Source organism: Meles meles, chromosome 14, assembly GCF_922984935.1.
Source record: "Meles meles chromosome 14, mMelMel3.1 paternal haplotype, whole genome shotgun sequence".
Classification (NCBI taxonomy): domain Eukaryota; kingdom Metazoa; phylum Chordata; class Mammalia; order Carnivora; family Mustelidae; genus Meles; species Meles meles.
The window spans coordinates 24,492,660-24,516,753 of NC_060079.1; the positions used below are offsets into that span (position 1 = coordinate 24,492,660).

General features: G+C 43.6%; 1 long non-coding RNA gene across 1 annotated transcript in view; it reads right to left on the bottom strand.

Moving 5' to 3' along the window:
- Positions 1 to 24,094, bottom strand: part of LOC123925166 — a 48,795-nt gene that overhangs the window by 17,844 nt on the left and 6,857 nt on the right. The window contains exon 3 of the long non-coding RNA XR_006814924.1: positions 17,089 to 17,139. This is a non-coding gene — a long non-coding RNA (uncharacterized LOC123925166). The remainder of the gene's footprint in view (positions 1 to 17,088; positions 17,140 to 24,094) is intronic.

Sequence of the window (24,094 nt, forward strand, 5' to 3'; positions counted from 1 at the left end):
TCTGCATGCCTCTCTGCCTAGTTGTGATTTCTCTCTGTCAAATAAATAAAATATTTTTTTAAAAAATCAAAAGAAAAATGTTGAAATCTCCCATTATGATAGTGGATTTACCCATTTCTGTCTATTGCTCCACTGTTTTTGCTTCATAAATTTTGTATCCTTTTGTTTTATTAATTATATACATGCTATGTATCTTCTTGCTTTTTGTTATTAAGTCCATTTTGTCTACTATTACTTTTTTAAACAAGCTTTATTTCTTTTTTTTTTTTTAAAGATTTTATTTATTCATTTGACAGAGAGAGAGATCACAAGTAGGCAGAGAGGCAGGCAGAGAGAGAGGAGGAAGCAGGCTCCCTGCGGAGCAGAGAGCCTGATGCGGGGCTCGATCCCAGGACCCTGAGATCATGACCCGAGCCGAAGGCAGCAGCTTAATCCACTAAGCCACCCAGGCGCCCCTAAACAAGCTTTATTTCAATTAGTGTTTTACTGATATACCATTTTTCATACATGTACTTACAACCTTTTTACTTCCTTTTGCTTTGTGTTTCTTGTTAGTAACACAGTTTTGTTTTGTTTTTTTAAACAAATCCAATTTGCTGGGACACCTGGGTGGCTCAGTCAATTAAATCAACTCTTGGGTTTGGCTCAGGTCATGATCTCAGGATTGTGGGATGGAACCCTGTGTCAGGATCCGTGCTCAGGGGGGAGTCTGCTTGAGATTCTCTCTCCCACACACTCTCTGCCCCTCACCCTGCTTGTGCACTTTCTCTCTCAAATAAATAAATACATAAATATTTTAAAATATGTTTTTAAAAGTCCAATTTGTGACTCTTTGTCTTTGATAAATTTAGTTCATGTATATTTATTGTAATTATTTTTATATTTGGACTCTTTCTGCCATCTTAATTTTTTATTTCACCTATTTTTTATTTGACCTACATTTTTATAGTTGTTTTTTACCCATTTTTAAGCTAATAGCTATATCCTTCCCTTAATAAGAATAAAACTTTATTATACACTCATATCTCTTCATCTCTATTCCCCAAAGCCTCCTTATGTTATTACCTATATATTAATGCCAGCTTATTGTGGATATGTGTCCTCTTTTTCTTTAGTCATAGTTATTCTTTTAAGTCAAACAAATTCTACCCATATACTTGATCATCTTTACTTCACATATCTCTTGCAATATCTAGTACTAGGTTTTTCTCTCCCCTATTTAGGCCCTTTGTCTAAAAGAGTTTCCAGTGTAATCTTTGTGTGGTAAGTTTTCTGAAGACTTCACTGCCTGAGAATTTTTTTTTTATGATGTCCTTGCTTTTAAATGGCAGATTGGACATAAAGATAGAGGATGGTTCTAATTTCTTTTCCTGCAATATTTTGAAAATACCACTCTACTATATTCTTGAATCAGTTGGTCCTGTTGAAAAATCTGATGTCAGTCTGACTTCTGTGTTCTTTTTATGATCCTCTTCTCTCTCTCTCCAGTTTTTTAAGATTCTCCTTGCTTCTTTGAAATTCTTTTTTTTTTTAAAGATTTATTTATTTATTTGAAAGAGATCACAAGTAGGCAGAGAGGCAGGCAGAGAGAGAGGAGGAAGCAGGCTCCTTGCTGAGCAGAGAGCCCGATGCGGGGCTCGATCCCAGGACCCTGAGATCATGACCTGAGCCGAAGGCAGAGGCTTAACCCACTGAGCCACCCAGGCACCCACTTCTTTTATAATTACAAAAAATTATCTCAGTTTTCCTTCAAACATTTCTTTCTCTTTATTTTTATTTTCCCTCTTTTTAGAACTCTTTTTACCCACACAGTAGTACTTCTATCTTCCAGATAACCCTGATTTTTTCTTTATATTTTATACTTCTTTGTTCTACCTTCTTTCTTCTGAGAGGTTTCTTCTACCTGGTCTCCTAAGTTGCTAACTTGTTCTGCATCTCTATCCATTCTGTTATTTATCTATCTGATATGTTCATTTCAACTTTTATATTTTTCATACCTAAGATTTCATATTGGTTTGTTTTCTTATTCTTTTTTTAATGCCATATATTTAAAAATCTCTTTTGTATGTTCATTAGGCCAATACTGGCCATTAGGTCAATTATTGATTCAGGTATTTTTGTATATATATTCTTGGTTCTGTAATCTAATAGGTTATTTTTGTGCTTGTCAAATATCTCCCGTTACTTTGACGTGTGAATTCATTTTCCCCTGGAGGTATGTACTCTGTCTGGTAATGCATATAAGGGAACACCTGTCCTAATTAGTTCATTCTCAGTCAGCCCCAGTTAGCCCAGAGGGTGGGGATGGATTAAGCCCAGGGTAGGGAAAGTAGCCAGGGCACAAGAAAACCAGGTCACTTGCTCTCTACCTCACAAGACAATGAAGTCAGGATCTCACTCTTTGTCTTCCAGGGAGATTCAACATTAGAAGACCCTCTTGGACGGTAATTCACCAGCCTTGAGGGGTATGCGGGGGAAGGAAAAGGGACAACCCAAGGTTAGTTAATCCTCACTTTAAGCACAACTATTGAATCTAAAGTTGTGACTCTGACCTGAAGCCCTCGTTTGGTATCACTGGGAGGTACATCCTTGACAGATTATCTGTCATTGGTCACTATTTGTACTGACATTCTCCTTCAGTGGGTACTAGGAAATATCCTTTACCCAGAAATATCTCTTTTTCAAGAATTTCTCAATTCTATATCCCATCTCTTTGCATTTCTTCCCTTATGATTCTTTCCCTTCCCACACTTCTTCAGACATTTATTAAGATGTACTGTCTGCCAGGCACTGTGCTAGGTTCTGATTGTGACAGGTGTGAGAACCAACTGTCCCTAAAACATTAAAAGGGAAACAGAAGTGTGGCCTAATATGGGTCATTAAAGACAAATTTGACCTTTTCCCCCTGATCAGAGAGCAAGGAGAGAGTGCTGCCTTCCTCTGAGATGGAAAGAGGCTCTAAGCCTGTGGTTCTATACGTGGCTGCTCCAACCACCTGGGCAGATTTTCTAAATCTCAATGTTCAGACACACACTCTCAATTAAATCATAATCTGTGGGGATAGAACCCAGGCATCAATAACTTTTCTAAAGTTCTCTAGGTAAATCCAATGTACAACCAAGTATAAGAACCATGCTAGTCCCTTCTAGACTTGGAATCAGGGGTTCTGGGTTAAATACCATTATGGTTGAATTGAGTCCCCCAAAATTCGTATGTTGAAGTTTTAACCCCTAGTGCCTCAGAAAGTGACTTTATTTGGAGATGGAATCTTTACAAATATTTTCAAGTTAAAACAAGGTTCTTCGGGTGGACCCTAATCCAGTATGACTAGTGTCCTTATAAAAAAGTGGAAATTGGGGGCAGATCTGCACACACACTGAATTCCATGTGACCGTGAGAACAGCCATCTACAATCCAAAGAGAAAGGTCGTAAACAGATCCTACCTTTACAGCGCTTAGAGGCACCAACCCTACCAACACCCTGTTTCAGACTCCTAGCCTCCAGAACTGTGAGATAGTAAGTTTCTGTTGTTAAGCCACCAGTTTGTAGCAGCCTGGGACTGCAACCCTAACAAACTAAACAAATCCTGGTGTAGCCATGTTTCAACCACCGGCACATCATTTCTCTTAGAGTGCTTCAGTTACCGGGTCAGAAAAACAGAGGATAAACCCTTCCTCAAAGCGTTGCTGAATTTACACAGGATAATGTAAGTGAAAGCACCCGTCCAGAGATTGATAGTGGGTGCTCAGTAAATGTTGTTGAATCTGAGTCTTTGCCACTTGAACAAAATAGCTTTTTCAGCTTTAGCCAACTGTGGTTGCCAGTTCGACGGCCTGAGGAGGCACATTAGGACGAACAGGAAACCCTCTAGGTCTACAGAAAACTACATCAACAGCTGCGCTCTCTTTAATTAGCCCCTTTCCACCCTGTGCATTAGCCTAGGGCGCTCCAAAGCTTATCAATCAGCCCTATCTTGGAAGGAACCCTTGTTCCTGAGATCGGCCTCTAGGGGGCGTGCTATCTCCAGAACCTGGGCCTGGACTGGTCCGCGTGCAGAGGGACCGCAGAGAGCGAGTTAGGAAGCTGCTAGGAGGGCTGGTCTCCCGCAGTCCTTCCTCTCGGTGACCGCTTCCTGCCCCAAGCGGGGAGAGGGAAGACCCACATTGTGAGCGCTTCCCTGAGCGAGCCCTGACACCCAGGTGCTACATCACTTATTCTGGACAGTCTTGTTCTTAATCACAAATGAGTAAATTAAGGCTTAGGGAGGTTAAGCATACTAGTCGAGGGTCACAAAGCCGGGGAAATTAGCATCCAGGTCTGCCTTATTCCAAAAGCAGCAAAACACCTTTGGGTCCAGCCCTCCACAGAGAAGCCTGTGTCATATGTCCAGCAAACCTAGTCATATGTCCAGCAGAAGACCCAGGGGCATGAGAGTCAACACAGCCTTTATTAATACTTTCCTTTTTGTCCCTGGAACCTGCTGCTGCCCTGACAGCCACAGACTTTACCACTCTAGGCATCCACTGCTGATTTTTTTACTGCTTGATGTATTCTGAGAGGGAAGGTGCTAAGGGTTAATTCCTTCTCATTCTTCTCTCCCCTTCTCTCTCAGGATGGTGATTTTCACAGTCATTCCAAAGGAGTATTTAGGACTGTTTAGGAGCAAGTGTTTAAATTATTTACTGCTTCTCCATTGAGGGAGTCGGGACACATTAAAAAAAAAAAACAGTAGTGATGACATGTAATTAATAACTCATTAATTAGTAACTCATGTCTATACTGCTAGGCAACAGCAGAGTTTTTCCACCAAGACACAGTCTCAGTATGAGACTGTGCCAGAAAAACTAACCAATGTTAATTCTATCATTTTATATCACAGAATTTGTACTCTGAGGCTGTCCAGATAATATTCTCCAACTCCTTCCTGCAGGCATCCATATATTCACATACTCAGCTACCCACACATCCACCCACCCGTCCATCCACCCATCTACCCACCTACCCAAACAACCAACCATCCATCCACCCACCTGTCCCTCCATCCATCTACCCACCCACCTGTCCTACCATCCATATACCCACCTGTCCATCCAGCCATCTACCCACCCATCCATCCACCCACCTACCCATCCATCCATCCATCCATCCATCCACCCATCCATCCATCCTGCCGACAGTTCAGAGTCTACAATGCAAAGACATGGATAGGTGTACCTGGCCAGGGCTTTACCCACAAGACATTTGTGACTCATGGGCGAAAGGGCACCAAGAACATACTCAAAAAACTCTCTTTAATGAAGGCCATGCTTCTCCAAAAGATGCCAGTTCTTTTTTGTTCGGGTTTTGTAGCAATTCTTTTTAAGAGGATTAGAGAGATTAGAGAAACAGCTTCGAGGCTGGTATTTCTGTCCTCTCTGTTGCTCTAACCAATGCTGAGCCTGTGGACCAGGCCACTGGCTTGTGTATTTGTGAAATAAGGAACACAGGCTCCTTTTCCAGCTCTGCCCAGTCTCTCCTGTCCTCATCTGGTGTCATCAACTGCAGCAGCCTTGAAACTCCTCTGATATCTCAGCTGCCCACACCAATGTTCACTGGCCATAACGCTGTCCTTGCAAAATGACCTCGATTGAGACCCCTGGAAAAGAGACCTCAGGGCCGAGACAGCCTCCCTGCCCCCACCCCTTGCACATTTGTTCTCTAGGTCAGTAGACAGAGGGAGGCCATCCCGGGGCCCTTTGTTCTTCTAACATCTCTGTTCAAACACGCCATCACAAATATCTAAGTAAATATTACCAGGTGTCATGGAGAGTAAAGACACTTGAAAGGTGCTTGTCAATGAAAGTCATAATAAAAGAGCAGAAAGTATACAGAACAATTCCCGTGCCTTGGGTCAAGCTGACAAAATCCGATCTTCAGGCCTTGGCACCCTTTCCTTCTCCCCATTTCTGGCTGAGGACCCTTCCCCCAGCCTTGGTGCCCATCAGAGCTGCAGAGCAGGGAGAGTACGGTGTTCAGAGGGAAGCAGGACAAGAGGCACGTGTGGCTCTGACCATTACGGATCGCCAGGCCCGGTGTCCTCGTCTGCCGTATGAGGACGGCAGTATCGGTGCACAGGATGCCTACTGGTCACATGAAATGGTGGGGCTAAGTGATGGCCCATGGCAGGTGGTAATTATGTTTTGTAAAGACTGTTTCCTTCCCCGGGCACCTGTCCTGCCTCCTAATACCATCCGCCCTCTTGGGCCGCTGGATTTCAACATAGGATAGGGTGCACACTCAGTCTGTGACACTTGTCTGAAACCGGCCCTGGCCTCCACTGCGCATCAGACACAGACCGTGCCTGTCTCCTGTCCCCAGCTTCTGGCAGAGTCTGGCACAAAACTCTCTTAAAGTTCATGCCGTCAGACAAAAAACCCTACCTTCATCTGCCAGCCTCTCTATTACTCCTTGCTCCTTAATGACCTCAGTATTGGGTTCACAATCTTCATTTTCAGTCGCCACATCTGTCACTATTTGGGGAATGATCCCTCTTACACTTGGGCCTCTCCGTTTCTTGACTTCCTCGGCTCAAATGATCTTCAGCTTGCCCAGTCTGGAGGTCTGACCTTGGACCTTGTCATCTCCTCTAAATCTCAGTTTGAAGCCCCTCACTTCCTGCCCACCTCATCTCAGTTTAGCTCCTGCCTCTAATGTCCCCATCCCAACAATTCAGTGGCCCTGTCCTTGTTTTCATCAGCTGTCATACCTGTTTTTCACTTCCTACTCAGCCCAGCTTAAAGTGGCCATCATTATAAGTGCTTCCTCATAAATATCACTAACTCCTTGGCTCTATCTTCAGCCTTGAGGAGACCCCACTCTCCCCTGGACTCCATCCCTGCACCCAAGCAGTGAGAGAAGAACACCAGCTGGGGTGACTGTTCGCACTCCAACCAATGGCCATGAACCTCAAAGGTCCCTACACAGTGCCCATAAATCCTCTGTGCACCCTACCTCCCCTCCTGCAGAAAAGGTAGTCCTGGGCCCGTAGTGCAGGTGTCACCAGGGAGTTCGTCACAAACGCAGATGCTCAGACCCCACTCAGACTTACTGAACCAGGATCTGCATCTTAACAAAGTCATCAGGTGACTCATCCCATATTCAAGGTTCTGAAGCCCTGCCCTCAGTGGCTTGCTTTTTGGATTTCCAGAAATTCATGGGTCATCTTCCCATCTTCAACCTTCTCCCATCTGCGTCACGGCCCATTCTCCCTCCTGCTAGGGCTGCAAGCAGGGTCCGAGCAGGTGGGGGCAGTCGCCTTTCCTCAGCCTTTGGATCTTAACTCTCTCCCCCCTGCATCCCTGAATCATGAATTTCTCTGTGGCTCCAGGACCTGTCCTAGTCCCATTTTAAAAGACTCTCTCCTGATCCTGACATCCTTGTGCGGACTGTCCTCATCTTGACTCCCCAGGGAACTCCTGGGCCTTCTCTCCTCAGATTCTCAGGGCTCACTTCCTCTCTTCCCTGCCAGCCTTTGCTCAGATGCCACTTCAGCAGAGAGGCCTTCTCTGACCACCCTTTATAAAATCACACAAACACACACACACACACACACACACACACACACACACACACACCCTTTTATCTTTAATTATCTTTGTAACACTTTCTACCATCTGGTGTGTCTATTTCTTTTTTTGTGTGTGTTTTTTTTAAGATTATTTATTTATTTATTTGAGAGAGAAAGAGAGGGAAAGAGCACGTTGGAGGTGAGGGGCAGAGAAAGAGGAAGAAACAGACTCCTTGCTGAGCAGGGAGCCCAATGTGGGGCTCCATCCCAGGACCCCAAGATCAGGGCCTCAACCAAAGGCAGACACTCAGTCAATTGAGCCACCAGGTGCCCCTGGCATGTCTATTTCTTTGGTGTCTGTCTCCCCACACTGGAATGTCATCTCCAGGGAGCAGGGTCTTTTCCCATTTTGTCTGTGGCCATGTCCCCAGGGCCTGACAGTCACTCCTGTTATGTAGATGAGGAGGGGCTGGTGTGGAATGCCACAAGCCAGGGAGAGACAGGAGGCTACCAAGGAAGCCCTCAGAAGGGCAAGACCTCAGAGACCTCCACTTTGATAAGAGGCAGTGGCTCAAATAACAGTACCCTTTTCTCCTTTCATCACTTTCTTAGGGTTCATTAATTGTGGGGATACTAAAATGCTCTTGTTATCTCAAGTGAAGGAGAGGAAGACAGTTGTCATAAGAGTAAGAAGAATCTCACTGATTCCCATGGGGGGAGATCACAGGGACCTCAGAGATCCTGGAATGTCTCCTGATGGTCTCCAGGGATGCTCCCCTCCACATATTCTTGGTGTGGGGCCTCCCACCCCAAATAGGCCTGATCTGTGTGTAACTGACAGGATTGCAGAAACAATGGTGTGTGGCTTCTGAAGCTAGGTCAGAAAAGACACTGTGGCTTCCTCCTTGCTCCATTCTGGGTCACTCACTCCGGGGGAAGCCAGTGGCCATCTCTGAGGTCCAAGTAGGGAGGAACCGAGGCCTCCCGCCCACAGCCAGCACGACTTGCCAACCAGAAGGTCAAGCCCTCTTCCAAATGGCTCCTCCAGTCCTCATCAAGTCTCTCTCCTCAGCCATGCCTTTGTCCGTTCCTTTGTTTTCTGTGGCCTAACTCTGTTGCCTATGCCATTTCCCCACTTCTCTCTGCAGAGGATTTATTTAGGATTTATTTGTTTTACAGAGAGAGCACGAGAGAGCACACAGAGGGGAGGGCAGAGAGAGTCTTAAGCAGACACCACGTCGAGGATGGAGCCCGAGATCATGACCTGAACTGAAACCAGGAGTGGGACACTCAAGAGACTGCGCCACCCAGGCGCCCCATGGCTTGCTTTTTAATATTCAAAGGGTTAAAAACTGGTTGCCAGCTGTTGGTCTGCACAGGAAGTTGGCCAACCTTTTCTATAAAGGGCCAGGCAGTAACCACCGGAGGCTTTGCAGGCCCTGTGCTTTCTGTTGCAACTATTGAACTCAACTCTGCCTTTGTAGTGCAGAAGCAACCGTGAGGAATGTCTACGTGAACAGGCAGGGCCATGTTCTAATAAATATTGTATTTACGAAATCCAGCAGTGGGCTAGATTTGGCTGGAGGGTTGTGATTTGCCAGCCTCTGCCCTAAAAGACCTCACAGTCCAATACTCTGCCCTATCAGACCTTCAGAACCCAGTACCACCTGGTAGCTCCGGTGAGCTAAGGTTGAGGCTGGGATCCACTCCTGGCAAATCAGGGTTTTTTGTTTTTCTTTTCTTTCTTTCTTTTTTTTTTTTAATTTAATTTTATTTTATTTACTTACTTGAGAGAGAGAGGGAGCCCAACCCGAGGCTCTATACCAGGACACTGAGATCATGACCTGAGCCAAACGAAGGCAGATTCTTCACCGACTGAGCCACCCAGGTGCCCTCTGGCAAATCAGTTTTATCTAAACAGGCAGCCGTGGGACTACATGGACTAAGGAAGGGGCAGGAGCATGTTTTGCAAGAAAACAAGGTGACTGGTCAGGAGATTACACCCATCTTTAGCACAATCACAATCACTTCATTTGTGTTAATTGACCTTCTACATTGAACGGAGCATTTTCGTATAATCTGGGACTATAAAGATGACTGATACATGCTTCCCAATAATAATAATGATTTTTTTTTTTTTTGACAGATAGAGATCACAAGTAGGCAGAGAGGCAGGTAGAGAGAGAGAGAGAGGAGGAAGCAGGCTCTCCGCCAGGCAGAGAGCCCGATGTGGGGCTCAATCCCAGGACCCTGGGATCATGACCGGAGCCAAAGGCAGAGGCTTTAACTCACTGAGCCACCCAGGTGCCCCCCCAATAATAATTATTATGTATCTTATGCTTAAATATGCCTGGCTTGCCACTAAATACTTTGTACAAATCATCTCATTTGACTCTCAGAGTAACACTATGAGGAAGCTCAAGTTCAGAGAGGTTAAGTAACTTACCTAAGTAACTTTAGATAAGTTACAGGAGTAACAGGAGGCCAAGCTGCCTACTCTAAAGCCAGGGTTCTTAACCTTTATGACTCCTGCAATTCAACGCTGCCTCCCAGGTTCTTTGAGGATTTCTGCCCTCCAAAAAGCCCATAATCTCCTTAGACTTTATTTTTTTTATATGTAAATTATCTCTCTTTTTTGGTAAATGAGCTCCAAATCCCATTTCTAAAAGTCTTTTTGCCCTTCGTAAGACTAATTATGTACTCATGACCTTGACTGATAATAAAGTGACTCTACAATTAAAAGAGTTGGAGGGAGCCCTGTGAGCTGGACAGAGCCTGCACCTGGCCAACTTCCTGGTGTTCAGGATTTGTGGGCCACTTATAGACTGGCAGCCGCTGGGGTCTGCAGCTGCCCTGGCTTATCACAGAGGCACATTTAGGATTACTTTGAGGAGGTCAGGGATTCAGAACCGGTTAGTTTCTCTCCATCTCCAAACTCTCCGAAATTGCAATGTGAGAAACATTTTAATGATCCATTTGCATTATCATTCAGCATATTAGAAAGCAAACTGTAGTGAATTAAATACATAATTTCTCTGAAGAGGCTCCTTATTCCTTTAATCATAAAACACTTTAATTTTTTTAAGTTAGAAAAATAATTTTTAAAGGAGCCAGTTAGACACATTAGAATCTAAATCCTGGAGATTACTGTGTTTCTATTCAAGTTCAAATCCCCATTAATAATATCTACCAAGGGGCGCCTGAGTGGCTCAGTGGGTTAAAGCCTCTGCCTTCGGCTCGGGTCATGATCCCAGAGTCCTGGGATCAAGCCCCGCATCAGGCTTCCTGCTGAGCAGAGAGCCTCTTCCTCCTCTCTCTCTGCCTGCCTCTCTGCCTACTTGTGATCTCTGCCAAATATATAAATAAAATCTTTTAAAAATAAAAAAAAATAATATCTACCAAAACACAACACACACACACACACACACACACACACTATCTGCAAACACTACTGTTTCGTGTTAACACTATTTGTATTCTACAATTCTGGAGTTACCAGTCAGTCATAAATCATTATTTAATATTATTACTTTTTTTCTTGGGTTTAACAATGGAATCATTCTGTTTCAAAACAGAGTCCTTGTCTTATAGAGATCGTGATAGATTAAATTGCCTGGCCACAGGACTTTGCAATTCCTCTCATCAAGGGAAGGAGCCCCTTTCCCACCCTTTCAACCTAGGCTGTCCCTGTGATTTGTTTAGGCCAGAAGGATGAACTGGAAGTGAGGGTGCATGGGTTCTGAAGCCCAGACAGTAAGGAGTCTGGTAGTTTCCACTTTTACCCTCTTCTTACATGGCTGCCATCACCATGTAAGAAGCAGCATTAGACTGCTGAAGGGAGAGACATGACATGGAGAGAGAGCCCCAGCTGACAGCCAGCACGGAGACCCAGACACGTGAGTGAGGCGATCCTCGACTGGCCCAGCCCCCTCAGGCCACTGGATGCCTGCTTGAACCACCACGGCAGAGACCATTGCGAATCATCAGGTAAGCCCAGCCTAACTGCAGAAGTGTGAGCAAATAAAGGGCTGTTGTTGTAAGCCACTATGTTTGGGGGTAGTTTGCAGATAACGGGTACAGAGATACATGCTGAAATATTTAGGGATGAAATTCTATCTTGTCTTGCACTTGCTTAAAATAATCTGTTGGTAGCAAAGATATGGCGGAGGAGTAGATGAAGTAAGATTAGCTGTAAGTTAATCATTGTTGATTAGAGTCGATACACATGTTGGGGACTCATGATTCTCTGTCTCCCTTTCTAATTTGAAAATTTTGGAGCAGAGTTGAAATTTTCCCTAATAAAATTTTGGGAAAAAGTATTACAAGATTGCAAACCAAGTGGATAAACTGTGTTTCTAGAATGGTAGAACTTAACCTTCACTGTTGAATATTGGAAGACTTTGTGAATGGTCCCATTAAAAAAAAAAAAAAAAAAAAAAAGAATCAAGCCAAAGAAATAAGGCTAGGAGAAATGTGGTGCAGAAAAAAGACAAAAGATGTGGGGTATTTTTTCTCAAGCCGCCCGAGACCAAATGAATGCTGAAAACATGCATGGGACCCATTTCAAAGTTAAATGCTGGGAAAGAGGTTGAGTCCTTTCAATCACCTACATGTCAGACCCTATGCCAAATACAGGAGAACCAAGACAAAGAGTAACACCCCACCATCACCCCCACCCTCACCCCCCAGTTCACTGACCAGTCTCCTCTGTCTTGGGACAGCTGTAATCTCCTTAGCGCGGGGGTGGGAACCTCAGATGCCTAAAGAGCCCAGTCAGGTACATCCATGAGTGAAATGATCACAAGGTGGGGACCGTGGTAAAGTGGGCAGCACGTTTTCTAGTGAGGAATAGCTGGATGACGATCCAGAGAAGCATCCAGAAAGGTCACTGCAGGAGAAGGAGCTGGTTCTCCCGCTAGCACCTCTCCCCTCACATTACAATAGACTCACACTATAGTACACTTTTTATCTGGGCACCGGAAATCCCAAAATAAAGACTGCATTTTCAGCCTCCTTAGTTGCTGGGTGTGGCCATGCATTAAGATTGAGACAGTGGATTACAAAAATAATATGTGCAACTCCCAATCTTTGTTGATCTTTGGGAAGAACCACCCTTTGGTTTAATTTTCTTTTTTCTATTTCATTTATCTCTACTCTAATCTTTATCATTTTGCTACCTTTGGGTTTAGTTTGTTGCTTTTCTAGTTCCTGAAGTTGTAAAATTACGTCGTTGATTTGAAACCTTTCTTGGTTTTCAAGTAAGCATTTATAGCCATAAACTTCCCCCTTATCACTGCTTGCCCTGCACCCCATACATTTTGGTATGTTGTGTTTTTGTTTTTTTTTTTAAGGTTTTATTTATTTATTTGACAGAGAGAGAGATCACAAGTAGGCAGAGAGGCAGGCAGAGAGAGAGGAGGAAGCAGGCTCCCCGAGGAGCAGAGAGCCCGATGCGGGGCTCGATCCCAGGACTCTGAGATCATGACCTGAGCCGAAGGCAGCAGCTTAATCCACTGAGCCACCCAGGCGCCCCGGTATGTTGTGTTTTAGTTTTCATCCATCTCTAAGTATTTTCTGATTCTTGTGATTTCTTTTTTTTTTGATTTATTGGGCGTTTAAAATGTGTTTGATTTTGGCAAATTTGTGAATTTTCCAATTTTTAATTTATATTTATATATATAAAATAATTTCCAATTATTGATACTTACTGTGTGGCCTAAAATATGGCATGCCTGTGGGGACCTTTGAGCTATTCAAATGAGTGAAAACCTGAAAGTACTAGGGAGTTGCCCATGTTTGGGGCATCTGGGCAATTCTGAGGTCCATTCTCCCAATCAATTCAGAGTCCCCAACAGGATTAATTCCGAGGTACTCAGAGCAGCAACTGGCTTAAAAATACTAGCCTTGGATTCATTCTCCCTCTTTCCTACTTTTACCCAGACACTACCCCCGTTCCTTGAGGTCATTTCCTAAACAAACTACCAATAAGTTCAGTTTCAAGGTCCAACCAGGTAACTAGAAAGCACTCAGTATTTTAAACTGAAGGAATGTATTCAGAGAAATAGTTACATGTACGATATAAGAAGCTGAGAAGCCCACAGAGGGGCAGTCAGAAGCCACCGACTTCTAGGCAGGAGGGACCAAGAACAGAGGTGATGCCAGCAGAGCCTGGAAGATGGAAGAATCACAGTGGACCTGTCTAGCAGGAGCTGGAACCATAGAGGAGATGCTCAGCTGCTGGAGTGCTGTCCTCCACTCTCTGGTTGGCAGAATCCAGCCGGAAGCCAGGTGAGGTGGGCGCTTAGGAAATGCAAACTTTAGGGATCAGATTGCTGTTGGCAGGGCATAGGGCCAGGCAAGAAGGGATTCAGGACAAACCGGTCTGGACTGGCACAAAGGAACAGGAAAGAAAATAGAAAGCAAAGAGACTGAAAAGAGGCTGAAATTGAAGGGCCAGAGAAGTCTAATGGCTCAGAGTGCCTGAGTAACTTACCCAGAATTACTTAGCAGTCAGTGGCAGATAGGATGAGAACCTAGAGATATACTTCTTACACTTGGGTGAACTCAAGAACATACTAATGAGGGGCACCTGGGTGGCTCAGTGGGTTAAAGTCTCTGCCTTCAGCTCAGGTCATGATCCCAGGGTCCTGGGATCAAGCCCTGCATCGGGCTCTCTGCTTAGCAGGAAGCCTGCTTCTTCCTCCTTTCTCTGCCTGCCTCTCTGCCTACTTGTGATCTCTGTCTGTCAAATAAATAAATAAAATCTTTAAAATGAAAGAACATACTACTGAATATTAATGTTCATAAACTAAACATAGAATTGATTTTATATTAATGGGAAAGTCTTGACCTTGGGCACTGTCCCACAAGAGGATACAGTGGACACATCAAGCTACAGTATCTAGGGCCCCTCCTTCCAGGAATACACAGGGTAGGAAATCAGTATAATTTAAAAGAAACCGGGAAGGTTATTAATACACTCTAGAGTCTTTTGCTATCTATTGTTTTCTGCCTACTAGTCTACATTTGACAGGTTTTTTTTTTTCCAAAAGTCTTTGACTACTATATATGCAAGTCCTACAGGGGAAAGACAGTCCTTTGAAGTTGTTATCTAAGTTATCTAACACAACTGTTTGTACATGGAAACCCCCATGGAATGGAATAAATATTACTGAGTGAACAAATTTGTGAGAGTTCCAGTTTACATCTTGGTGACTATGTCATAAAATTATGATCCAATGGAGGATGGCTTATGAGAGCTCAAGAGGCTCCAGAGGACTGAGAAACAGTCCGAGGAAGAAGTAGGACGTACCATTAATTAGTAAAAAGGTAAAGACAAGGTAAGCTGGAGGATTGGAATTTAAGTTTACAGAGTTTTTCCCAGCAACAACAGCAACTTTTTCTGTTGCAATGGAATTCATAGGTAGAACTCCCAAGCATGAGGAAACTCCCCGCAGTACAGAGGGAGCAAGAAAAGACGACAGGAGCCCGTAACAAACCCAAATCAGGAGCAATGCATATCTCAGTTCTAACTTCTACCAACGCGAAAAAAATCTTCAATGATTAGTGGATATAATCTGGACAGATTGCAAGGGAGCACAGGATTTGGAGGCAGGGGCTTCAGGGTTTGGGGTAGAGGACTTGTTCTCCTGATTATGAACTTAAAATAAAGATGACCACAACAATGATAATGCTGATGACGACGACGACGACACTTACTTTATTGGGTTGTGTGTTTTCAAATCCCCATCCTAGTCTTCTCATCATTAGTTTCCAGTTTAGATATCGGAAACTCACTTTCCTCTGAAAGTGTCCCTTTTCAAGGACTACGCTTTGCTGAAATTTGTCTTGGAGAAGGAAGGAAGGAAGAAAGGAAGGAAGGAAGGGAGGGCGGAAGGAAAGAGAAAGGAAAGGAGAAGAGAAGGGAAGAGAAGAGAGAAGAGAAGAGAAGAGAAAAGAGATACACCAGTCAAGTATACACTTAAATGACCAATTGTAGAGATACTAATTGTTCTGGATATTTGGGAGGAAAGAAATCACCTCAGACTACAACTGCTAATGAATGCCTTATGGAAACGTGGAACTTGAAATGCCTCTTAAAGATTGATAAGATCTTTACAAATCCAAGTTGGACCAACTTTAATGAGTACAGTTGACCCTGGAGCCACATGGTTTTCAACTGTGCAGGTCCACTTATATGCAGATTTATTTTTTATAAAAACAGTACAATACTGTAAATGTATTTTCTCTTCCTCATAACTTTCTTAGGAACATTTTCTCTTCTTTAGCTTTGTTTATTGTAAGAATAGAGTATATAATACATATACAAACAAAATATGTGTTAATTGATGGTCTGTGTTGTCAGTAATGCCTCCCATCAATGATAAGCTATTAGTAGTTAAGTGTTTGGGGAACCAAAAATTACATGTGGCTTTTCACCAGAGCTAGGCAGGTCGGCGCCCCTAAGCCCTACATTGTTCAAGGGTCAACTATAATTGTAATATCTGGATTAACTAATGGATGAATTGTTCTCTAGGTCCAAAACTAACTTAAAGTTATTAATAATATTAGTTAATAATATATAAGTACTGAAGATACTCTATAAATCTTAAGGTCAGTCTCTGAATGCAAAAGGAATTTCCTTATTTGTATTCTTTCCTAAACATTTTTTGAATAAAAAAAAATTTTTTTAAAGCACAGGGGTGGCTCAGTTGGTTAAGCATCTGACTCTTTATTATTATTATTATTAACATATAATGTATTATTTGCCCCAGGGGTACAGGTCTGTGAATCATCAGGCTTACTCATTTCATAGCACATACCCTCCCCAATGTCCATAATCCAGCCATTCTATCCCTACCCCGGCACCCCCCAGCAACCCTCAGTTTGTTTTGTGAGATTAGGAGTCTCTTATGGTTGGTCTCCCTCCCAAGCCCATCTTGTTTCATTTTTTCCTTCCCTACCCCCCACAACCTCCCACCCTGCCTCTCAAATTCCTCATATCGGAGAGATCATATGATAATTGTCTTTCTCTGATTCACTTATTTCACTTAGCATAACACCCTCTAGTTCCATCCACGTCGTTGCAAATGGCAAGATTTCATTTCTTTTGATGGCTGTATAGTATTCCATTGTGTATATATGCCACATCTTCTTTATCCACTCAGAGTATCCGACTCTTGATTTTTGGCTCAGGTCATGGTCTCAGGGTCATGACACCAAGCCCTGTGTCAGGCTCTGTGCTAAGCACTGAGCATGGAGACTGCTGAAGATGGTCCCTCCCCCTACCCTTCTCCCACCTCTAAATAAATAAATAAAGTGCTTTGACAAGACAAACAAGAACATGTGAAAAACCCTTTGACCAACTTCTACCTAGACTATTCCATAAGCAGAAGAGCAATCTCTACTTCTTCAAATAGTGATTAGTAATGAAACTAATTCAGAATAATTAAAAGAGAAAATACGAAACCCCTGAGAACTGGAGTATCTTTGCATCTGCAGCGCCCAGAGTAATACTCACTTCTCCTGCTTCAACTCTCACCTTTGAGCCCTTTTTCTCAGTCTCTTCTACTGCATCTTCCTCCATGTGCTCCTTAGGAATTAAAATAGATATGAACAGGTTAGGAGAACTCGATGAAAATATGTGCTGTGCTCTAGCGCTACATTAAAAAATATGGAGGAAATCGATGGCTTCCTAGTAAAATATAATTTACCAAAATTGATCCAAGAAAAGGAAGAAAAGCTAAACAGATCAATACTCATCGAAGAGATTAGAAGAGTAATTTAAATCTAACGTTTGAAAAAGCAGCAGGTCCAGGTGGTTCTGGGACTGTGTTCACTCTATGCTTCAGTGCAGTATTATTCAAGTAGCCAGTCAGGGAACTGTTTATTACCAGCCTGCCAAGAGGTAAAGAGCTTACACTAGAACATAAATCAACATATTGCTTCCTTCAGAAAGTTTTGCTTTAAAAAAAAAAAAAGCCAGCTGATTTTATTAATGGTGTCCTGAACTGAACCCTTTGGATTTAGTGAGTCAACCTATGGGTCCAAGGAAATATCAGAGAAGAGAACCTTGGGAGAAAAATGAACTTTTCATGTATTGGGATATTTCTTTTCTTTTCTTTTTTTTTTAATGATTTTATTTATTTACTTGAGAGAGAGAGAAAGCATAAGCAGGGGGAGGAGCAGAGGGAGAGGGAGAAGCTGAGCAGGGAGTCCAATGCAGGGCTCCATACCAGGACCCTGGGATCACGACCTGAGCTGAAGACAGATGCCTAACTAACTGAGCCACCCAGACACCCTGGGATATGTATTTTCAAGTGAATATTTGAGTACTAAATATTTTGTAGCCCTTTTATATCCTAAGCTGATGAGACGGATGTATGTCTCAATTTGTTTTGTATTACTATTGTTATAGGTTGGGGTGAAGGCTATTTTTTAAAAACACCTATAGAGTGCCTGGGTGGCTCAGTTGTTGGTTACTCTGCCTTCAGCTCAAGTCATGATCCTGGGGTCCTGGAATAGAGCCCCATGTATTGTCAGGCTCCTGGCTCAGCTGTGAGTCTGCTTATCCCTCTCCCTCTGACCCTCCCCCCTGGCTCATGCTCTTGTACTCTCTCTCTCAAATGAATAAATAAAAAATCTTTTAAAAACATAAATAGATAAAACACCTTTAATTTACACACCCAGAGTCACGCACTCTGGAATATACACTTTTAGAAAATTTTCTTGTATATATGTACAGTGCAGACATGGGGCAGTTGGTATCCTCCAAATTAAATGGTATACAAACTATTTTGTAATCTGCTTTTTTTCACTTAAAAAATGTGAATGACTTTCCATGTCAAAATTGATCTACATCATTTATAATAACTGAATTATATTCCATTGGATGGATGTAGTATAACTTTTTCAATCAGTTCCATGTTAGTGAATAATTTGAGTATCTCCAATTTTTTTTTATTTTTTTATTTTTTTATTTTTTTATTTATTTGTCAGAGAGAAGGAGAGAGAGAGAGAGCACACAGGCAGGCAGAGGTGGAGAGAGAAGCAGGCTCCCTGCCGAGCAAGGAGACCATGCGGGACTCGATCCCAGGACCCTGGGATCACGACCCGAGCCGAAGGCAGCGGCCTAACCCACTAAGCCACCCAGGCGTCCCAAGTATCTCCAATTTTTAAATATCATAAATATCATAATAGAAAACAACTATATGTCCATTCCTTGTGCCACTACCCTCATTATCTCTTCCAGAACTGTCGCAATGGTTTCATAAATAATATCACTTTCTTCTGGCAAAAAAAAGAAGAAAGAGAAAGTCAGCTGAACTTAACAATATATTTAGTGACAAAGTTGATTTACATTTTCATGTCTGCAAATCACGTTTTGAGTAGCATTACTTTAGTAAGTGAATAATTTCTATGTTATTTAAACTACTTCAGCTCATTAGGATAACAACAACAGAATAAAAAACCCTAAAAATCCCTAAAACATTTTATGAAGTTATCCTAATTTTAAAATCCAAGTAAGATACTAACAAACAAACAAAAAAAGAAGAACAAAAGAAACGGGAGCCGAGAAAAGGAAGAGAGACACTCCAGGCGCCGGAGATCTAGAGGGGAACGAGGTCGAGCACTAGCTCCGTAGGAGATTTCATGCTAGCGGGAGCAGATCGGCCCTAGCATAAAAACGAAATGCTGACAAGAGCTGTGAAGAAGCTAAAGTAGGGCAACATGGTAGAGGGTTACAGGAGTGGGAAGAATCTGAGAATCTGCTTTAACTGCTGTAACAGAAACTTTTTTGATTCTCTGCAAACTTGCCCCCCAGGGGGCACCCGGGTGGCTCAGTTGGTTGGGCTACCAACTCTTGGTTTCTGCCTGGGTCATGGTCTGGGGGTCATGGGGTGGAGCTCTATGTCAGGCTCCATGCTTGGTGCAGAGTCTGCTTGGGATTTTGTCTCTCTCCTTCTGCCCCCTCCCCCACCAATTTTTTTTTTTTAACCACTCTTTTCTCATCCCCTTGCTGTTAGTCCACAGGTCACCACTGAGGCCCTTTAGCACAAGGACAGGTTTATCCCTCTTCCTAACACAGGATAGGTACTCAAAAAATGCTTATTGAATTGCACAAAGGCTCTCATGATCCTAACTGTAACACAAAAGTAGCCGTTAGTGTCCCCTGTTTTACCAAGGAGGATACTGCTTCAGAGTGTTTGTGTGAAGTTCCATGGGGGTTCCACTAATATAGGAGCTGGAATGCTAACCTGGGTCTTTCCCACCCCAAAATGCCGTCTTTAGAAATGCTGTTGAGGGGCACCTGGGTGGTTCAGTGGGTTAAAGCCTCTGCCGGCAGTTCAGGTCATGATCCCAGATTCCTGGGATCAAGCCCCGCATCAGGCTCTCTGCTCAGCAGGGAGCCTGCTTCTCTTCCCCTCTCTGCCTGCCTCTCTGCCTACTTGTGATCTCTGTCAAATAAATAAATAAAATCTTTTAAAAAAAAGAAATGCTGTTGATCAGGGAAGCCAATCTAAGGAGAGGCAAGGTGAAGGGCAGGCCGTAAGCAATCAGTGGCTTTAACCAATGAATATCTTTCTCTCCTTTTTGGAAGCCAGTGGCAAGCCTGGTTTTTATATGGTTAGAGCAATTCTAGAATGAACAACCAGAAAAGAAACAACTAGAGGGAGGTTTCTTCCCAGAATAGAATTTTATCAGAAAAAAATCCCCAATTCAGGCTGACCTCACGCTGTGGGACAGCCACAGGACATATCTGCAGAATAAACCAAACTCTTCTCTATCTCCCACTCCCCATCAAGATGGCAAATACCGGAGATAAGGAGTCACAGATCCAGAGATTCCCTCCCAGCGTCTCCTCACTTTGCTTGGCCTCGGAACCTTTGAGTCTCCTCCCCACCCCTACCAGGAAAAGACAAATGGCCGCTATTGAAAATGTGCATGGCGCTGGCACAACTGTTCAAGACTGCAGGGAGCCTCCTTGGACGGTCTCCAGGACCAGAAGCAAACTGCTCTGGGCTTTCTAAACAAGCACATTCTCACATCTTCTAATGGTATCACAGCTAGGGTGTAATCTAAGCGTCAGAAAACTTAAATACTTCACAAGTTCTTTCAGGTACAATTGTCTCTGGGTGTCTATTGACACCTTTTCCACGTTCCTCGTCCCCAGCCCCTCCAGCTTTAAAACCTTCCCTGGGAGACGAATGTATTCCCCTAAGCACTCCCTTCTTCAATTCCCATCTGCTAATCCTCCTTGGAAAGCCAAGATCAATCAGTCAGTAGGATGGTATTGATTCCCTAAGTGCTTTCTTCAGATTTTCTTAATGAATTTTTTGAATAGATGATTTATGTACATTCTAAAAATTACAAAACAACTAAAGGTATAGAGTGAAATATGTCTCCCTTTTATCTCAGCACCCATCTGCTGCAGGTTCAGAAATGTCCCGTGTGTATTTAAGCTCTTTCTTTTTTTCCTTTTACACAAATGGTAACATAATACTCTGTTTTTCACCTAAGTATCTAGGTGATGGGTCTATTCAGGTGGATCTGTCTGAAAGTTTTTGTGGCTGGAGAGTGTTGGATTGTGTGGATGGACCAGTTGGGGTTGAGGTCAGGCCTCTTCCCAACCATGTCTTCAGATGATATGACCCACTGTCTTGTAGTCTTACAGTAGATTTATGAGTAAAACCTTAGGACAAAAATGCTTGTCTGGAAACATTTAACAAACAGTTATATGAGTGGCTCAAGGAGACAGCTCTCATGAAAGAATATTCTCTTCTAGCTAAGGCAGGGCCCCCTCCTCCTTAGTTTTGGAGCTTATAGACACTTCAGCCCAGGGAAACGGGACCAAGTTATCCAGGTGGGGAATTAAATGTGTTCCACTAATGGAGAGATTTTTCTCAATTTTTACCTGTATCAAGGAAATAATTGTTTTCAGTGATCATGAGTTTCCTCTAAGCCCCTGACCTTTTGCTCCCTTGTGGCGAGGCAGAGGCAGAGGCAGTCAAGGGTTAGGGAAAAGTGGGATCAAATGAAGATGTGAAGAGGAGGGCTGCAGGTAGGAGCGCTGTGGGCGTGGAGGTGAGGGGGGATGGGAAAGTGGAAAGGAGAGGTATTAAGTGCAGGGGGATTCCAGAGAGTGTAGCAAGCAACTGGGACAGGCAGGGCCACATCCCTACCCTAAGGCAGCTTTTGCTTCACCTGCTGCTCTAAAGCTGCCAGTCCTCCCCTTTGCCCTCAGGGGTTCTCAGGGCTGAAAGGCATTTCTCTAACTCCTGCCTAAGAAAATGCTCTGGCCTGAAGTGACCTGAATGTTACCTTGAAGGAAGGAGAGACTAGGCAGCATGGTCCTCATTCTGGGCCAAGTCAGAGGGGGCCATGCTATTGCCCCTCCCATCATCCCATCCAATAAAATCCACGGGAAAAATCTTAGCATATTGTCTGTGATTTACTTTAAGATAAAGCAGCCTAGGGAGTGAGATGTATATGTATATCGGTTTTGATCTATACCCTACAGATGGTTAGTTACTGTCTTTAATTCGGTGGTCGTGTTTTTGGCCTCATTGGCCGCATCTAAGGACGTTGCTCAGTCCGTCCTCCTTGGAATACTTTCAGGATCCCAGTGCCACCGCCCTGGGGTCTCCTGTTGCTTTCATGCTGTTCTTTCTCAGCCTCCTTTGCTGGCTCCTCTTCCTCTCCCTGACCTTTAGGTGTCTAAGGGACCTAAGGATCACACCTCATCTCCTTCTGTCTTTTCTCATTCTGTTGTCTCACTGCTTGAAATACCATCTCTACACGGATGACTCCCACATTGATCTACCCAGGCAGAATCTCTCCTCTGAACTCAAAACCCTTCTACTTGCCCATTTGACAGCTCCAATATCTCACCAACTACTCAAAACCAACATGATTGGCCCCTCAAAACCTCTTGCTCTTATTTTCTTCCCCATTTCAGTAAATGGCAACTCCTTTCTATAAGTTTTGGCTTCGGCAATAACAACAACAATAATAACATAAAACAATGTGACCCTGGAGAGTCATCCTTCCCTCCCGTCTTTCACACTATCCATCTCTGGATCAGCCCCCAAACCAGTCATTACAATGACCTACGGGTCTAGCAACTGGATGTGCGACTGAATTCAGTCCTGTCCCAGACTTGATAATGAAGTAATGGGGAGGTAGAGCCTTACATCCCCCACAAGCTTCTCGTTTTGGAAGGTACAGATCTTTGCAAAGAGAGTCCAGTCATTGAAAGACCAGGTGGGGGGGTGCCTGGGTGGCTCAGTGGATTAAGCCGCTGCCTTCGGCTCAGGTCATGATCTCAGGGTCCTGGGATAGAGCCCCGCATCGGGCTCTCTGCTCCGTGGGGAGCCTGCTTCCTCCTCTCTCTCTGCCTGCCTCTCTGCCTACTTGTGATCTCTCTATCTCTGTCAAATAAATAAATAAAAATCTTTAAAAAAAAAAAAAAAAAAAAAAAGAAAGACCAGGTGGGTTTAGGTCAGTACCGATAGCCTATTCACTCTCAATTAATTCTTCAACAGCTATTTGCCGAGGAGTTAAGTCTGTGCCAGACCCTGTGCTAGGTGTCTGGGATACAGCTCCAAACAAAATAGGCAAAAGCCTCCCCTCTCTTGGAATTTACATTCCAGTGGGTAAACAGATGGCAAGCAAAATATCAACAAGTAAGTTACATAATATTAGAGGCTGAGAAATCTAAGGCAGGGAAGAAGGATAGAGAATATTTGGGAGAGAAGGCGGTTCTGTGTTCACTGTCAGATAGGATGTCCAGGGATGGTTGCTATGAGCAAGCACATTTGAACAAAGACACGAGGAGCGAGCCAGCGGTGTCTGGGGCGGTGGGTGCTGGGCCTGGGAACTGGCAAGGATATGCCCTCCTCACTCCGGCCCTCCCGGGGTTGCCCGCTCTGCTCCTGTTAGAGGCACAGTAAGCAAGGAGGAGGGTGTGCCTGGAATGGAATGAACAGAGGGCCCTAGGAGGAGAGGAGATCAGAAAGGGAGCCAGTCTGGCTCTGAGAAGGCTTACACACTATAGCAATCCCCGGAAAAATAAATACTCCCAGCACCCAGATTCTGCTTTCTAAATTCAAGTGGGGCTTTGGATAATCACTGATCCCAGAGCTGGGGCAAGAAATGGACATTCTGTCATACTAGAAAGCAAAGAAGCTTTCAAAGACTATGGGTTGTGTCTGAAAGATTAGCTTAGGAGCCAGTGTAAAGAGACTCCCCAAGTTCAAGGACAGGAATAATCTGACTCTCTGCAGTGGATTGAAGTGCATCAAATATGTTAAAATCCATGAGTTTATAATTATACCAAGAAAAAAAAACCCCTCATAGGTCACCTTTACAGGTTGCTAGGGAACCAACTCATTACTCTGAAAACTGGTTTAAAAAGGGAAAGAATCGAGCATTTGTCTTGTCTTTTCTATATGAACTGTATCTCAGGATAGCTAAATTGTTGTTGAGGAAAAGTTCTTCTTTTAGAAGCATCCCAGCTAATAGATGGAGAAATGGTAGAACTAGGG